Here is a 6,000-nt window from a genome sequence, read left to right on the forward strand (position 1 = left end):
GAGGGACTGGTGTTTTGCTAACGTAAAAGGTAGGTCATAATGATTACTGTTTGTTTTGGATAGAAGAAAAGTTGAAAACGAGGTAAAAAAAAAAAGGAAGGTGCCTGAACGTCATAGAAAGATTCTGGATCTAGATTGGACCTAGATTAGATTTTAGGAGGTAAATGTGTAGCGAATACAAGGACAGTAATAATAGGAGTGGACGAGGGAGATAATGGTCACCATACATCACTGTACTTATATTTTATGGAGTATGTTGTTTCTGACTGAAGAGTTTTTAAGTCATGTGGATTTTTCTCAATCATGGGCCTTTCTCATATCACTGGTTGGTGTTAAAATAGATTTGTCAATCTTTCTCATTTATTAGGAGTTACCCTGAAGTGGTTTTCTCTGAGTGTGTTATGGCAGAAACGAAAATGCCCTGGTTAGGAAATAGGGAATTATTATGTCTTACTGTTGAGACTGTACTTGAGTTGAGAAATCAGTGATGCTGGTGAAGGTGTGGATGTTTTCAGATGTTAATTAAAAGCATCACAAAAACGTACACGTGTGGAAACCCGATGCTTCTCCTTTCACACTTTAATCACTATTGTGAAGTCAGGAGTCAAGAATCAAAATGATCTTCACTGATTCTCCAAGCTTGTACATGACTGAGTCAAATGAAGACCTTAGTATGCCACACACACACACACACACATATATATATATGTATATATATATATGTATATACAAAGACAAGGTACAAAATCTTTTGTGAAAATTATTTGTATTGCAGTGCAAAAAGAAAAATTCATTTTATTTGACTCACTCTTGTCAATTGATTATTTGATGTGTTACTGACACCTATTCCACCCAATCAAGTCTTAACAACTGGGAAACGTACATGATTGAGAAATAGCCACTTTTCTTGCACAAAAACTGCCCACTACTAGTTGCTTTTGATTACTGAAATCACCCTAGATGCTGTGGTTTGAAGGAAGAGGGTACGCATTATGCTAAAAGCGCTATGCAGCATATTGAATGTCTAGTTTTTTCAAGGGTTATTTGACATATTTGAAAACACAAAAATAGAATACAGTACACACACATACACACACGTACAGGTCAATCACACACATGCAGGTCAATCTCACACATGTACAACCACATACAGGTCAATCACACACGCATACTGTACAAGTCAATCACACACACATACAGGTCAATCTCACACATGTACACATACATACAGGTCAATCACACACACATACAGGTCAATCACACACATGTACACACATACAGGTCAATCACACACATGTACACACATACAGGTCAATCACACACATGTACACACATACAGGTCAATCACACACATGTACACACATACAGGTCAATCACACACATACACACATACAGGTCAATCACACACACATACAGGTCAATCACACACACATACAGGTCAATCACACACACATACAGGTCAATCACACACATACACACATACAGGTCAATCACACACATACACACATACAGGTCAATCACACACATGTACACACATACAGGTCAATCACACACACACATACAGGTCAGTCACACACACATACAGGTCAATCACACATATACACACATACAGGTCAATCACACACACATACACGTCAATCACACACACACACACACATACAGGTCAATCACACACATGTACACACATACAGGTCAAACACACATACATGTCAGTCACACACATGTACACACACATACATGTCAATCACACACACATACATGTCAGTCACACACATGTACACACACATACATGTCAATCACACACATACATACACATACATGTCAATCACACACATGTACACACGTACAGGTCAATCACACACACACACACACACACACACACACACATACAGGTCAGTCACACACACATACAGGTCAATCACACACATACACACACATACAGGTCAATCACACACATACACACACATACAGGTCAATCACACACATGTACACACATACATGTCAATCACACACACACACATACAGGTCAATCACACACATACACACACATACAGGTCAATCACACACATACACACACATACAGGTCAATCACACACATGTACACACATACATGTCAATCACACACACACACATACATGTCAATCACACACATACACACACATACAGGTCAATCACACACATGTACACACATACATGTCAATCACACACACACACATACAGGTCAGTCACACACACATACATGTCAATCACACACATGTACACTCATACATGTCAATCACACACATACACACACATACATGTCAATCACACACATGTACACTCATACATGTCAATCACACACACACACACACATACAGGTCAATCACACACACACACACACACACACATACAGGTCAATCACACACATACACACATACAGGTCAATCACACACACACACACATACAGGTCAGTCACACACATATACACATACAGGTCAATCACACACATACGCACACATACAGGTCAATCACACACACACACATACAGGTCAATCACACACATACACACATACAGGTCAATCACACACACACACACATACAGGTCAATCACACACATGTACACACATACAGGTCAATCACACACATACACACACATACAGGTCAATCACACACATACACACACATACATGTCAATCACACATGTACACTCATACATGTCAATCACACACATACACACACATACATGTCAATCACACACATGTACACTCATACATGTCAATCACACACACACACACACACATACAGGTCAATCACACACATACACACATACAGGTCAATCACACACACACACACACATACAGGTCAATCACACACATATACACATACAGGTCAATCACACACATACGCACACATACAGGTCAATCACACACATACACACATACAGGTCAATCACACACACACACACATACAGGTCAATCACACACATACACACACATACATGTCAATCACACACATGTACACTCATACATGTCAATCACACACACACACACACACACATACAGGTCAATCACACACATACACACATACAGGTCAATCACACACATACACACATACAGGTCAATCACACACACACATACAGGCCAATCACACACACACATACAGGCCAATCACACACACACACATACAGGTCAATCACACACACATACAGGTCAATCACACACATGTACACACATACAGGTCAATCACACACATACACACACATACATGTCAATCACACACATGTACACTCATACATGTCAATCACACACACACACATACAGGTCAATCACACACATATACACATACAGGTCAATCACACACATACGCACACATACAGGTCAATCACACACATACACACACATACATGTCAATCACACACATATACACATACAGGTCAATCACACACATACGCACACATACAGGTCAATCACACACATGTACACACATACAGGTCAATCACACACATACACACACATACATGTCAATCACACACATGTACACACATACAGTCAATCACACACATACACACACATACATGTCAATCACACACATATACACATACAGGTCAATCACACACATACGCACACATACAGGTCAATCACACACATACACACACATACAGGTCAATCACACACATATACACATACAGGTCAATCACACACATACACACACATACAGGTCAATCACACACATACACACACATACAGGTCAATCACACACATATACACATACAGGTCAATCACACACATATACACATACAGGTCAATCACACACATACACACACATACATGTCAATCACACACATACAGGTCAATCACACACATACACACACATACATGTCAATCACACACATACACACACATACACACACATAGAGGTCAATCACACACATACACACACATACAGGTCAATCACACACATACACACACATACAGGTCAATCACACACATGTACACACATACAGGTCAATCACACACATACACACACATACAGGTCAATCACACACATACACACACATACACACACATACACACACATACAGGTCAAGCACACACATACAGGTCAAGCACACACATACAGACACATACAGGTCAAGCACACACACACATACAGGTCAATCACACACATGTACACACATACAGGTCAATCACACACACACACACACACATACAGGTCAATCACACACGTACACACACATACAGGTCAATCATACACGTACACACACATACAGGTCAATCACACACATGTACACACATACAGGTCAATCACACGCACACACACATACAGGTCAATCACACACATGTACACACATACAGGTCAATCTCACACACACACACATACAGGTCAATCATACACGTACACACACATACAGGTCAATCACACGCTACTGAGTTTTGTATTTTTGCAGTTTTGTAAATTTGTGCAAAGAGAGTTAAAGCAATGTTTACCGCTTTTAAAGGTATGTTTCTAAGCACTTTATTTTGTATAAACGCTCGCTATGTTCGGAAAAGTTGCTGTTAAATCTGATGAACGCTACCTTCAAATACAAACCCCTTTAAGACTGAACACTTAATGTCACGTGACTCAAATGTTTTTAAGTACAGAATTAATTTGCTTACGCAGAATGTTCATTTGTTCTGTTGTGAAGAACGAAAAAAAGCAGTTTCTATTTGCACATATTCTAAAATAGGCCTGAAGCAATATGCTTACATTAAATCCAATAACGCAGACATAAAACTCGACCTGATTTAAAAGTCAATTTTAAGTCCTCTTTATAGAATTAATGCCCAAAAAAATGCCCAATAACATAAAAAAGTTAATATTTTCATACAAAAACATGATTACTGTTAATGGAGTAATTGGGTCAGTGAAGATATATTGTTTCAGGCCTTTTCTGAATCAGTAAATAAAGCTACTGCTATTGCTAACTTAATTCTGAAATACTTCTGTTCACTTTAATGTCAAATTTAATTCTTTGCTTTATTTAAGCATGGATTAAGTGACTAATTTAATATTTAATTTTGTACATCATGCTGTAATCAATGTATTTTCCACTGTCACTTTGTTTCCTGCAGAATGTAAGAGGAATTTTGTGTACTACATTGCGTATTAAAAAGATTTTGGCTCACATTTATGCACGTGATCGTCTTTATTTTCTTAATCATGATATTTTTCTATATCATCACATGCTCGTTTTTGTAACTGTTGTAAAACTGCGTTTACACATGATTTATATTACTACGATGTCGCCAGTCTCTGTACTATGAAGTGAATGGAGCAGCTAGTATTCCACTTTACAACAAATCTGTTTTCTTGAGTCTGAAATGAAAAATTTCAGATTTGGTGTTTGTGTATAAAATTCAGCAGTGTATATCTGCATTATATTTTATGAGATAAAGGAGAAGGACGTTTTTCACTCCTGTTTGTAGTCGCTACACCAATTAATTCCATGTTGACACTAAATGTGTGGAAATATCATTACGTGGTTCATGCAGTCAGAAGTGTCCTAATAAATATTTCTGAGTTTGAGGGAAATTTTGAGTAGTCAGACTAATCTGACTGACAGTTTAAGGTACAATCATCACTCAAAAGAAGTTGAATTAGAGGAGAAACAGTTCAGTTAGTCTGTAGTTATTTAAGAGGCCTGAACATTACACGTCTTTGTCTGCTGCTGGTTAAAAGATTTGTGCACTCAGAGTATTACACCTTTATGCTAAATAATTAACCGTCGACTCTCAACTTTACACTTGGATTGAATTTGGCTTTACAATATATGGCCAAATGTTTGTGTACACCAGCACAACACACACACACACACACACACACACACACACACACACATCCTATGCTTGTTAAACTTCTCATTCCAGATTCTCCTCTTTGGTTAAATTGCTGCCCTTTGACAAACAACTCAGGTCTAACAAACCAGTAGACTTGAGAACAGCTTCTTCCCCAGCACCATACGGGAGCTAAATGCTGCCA

This window comes from Tachysurus fulvidraco, chromosome 12 (assembly GCF_022655615.1).
Source record: "Tachysurus fulvidraco isolate hzauxx_2018 chromosome 12, HZAU_PFXX_2.0, whole genome shotgun sequence".
NCBI lineage: Eukaryota > Metazoa > Chordata > Actinopteri > Siluriformes > Bagridae > Tachysurus > Tachysurus fulvidraco.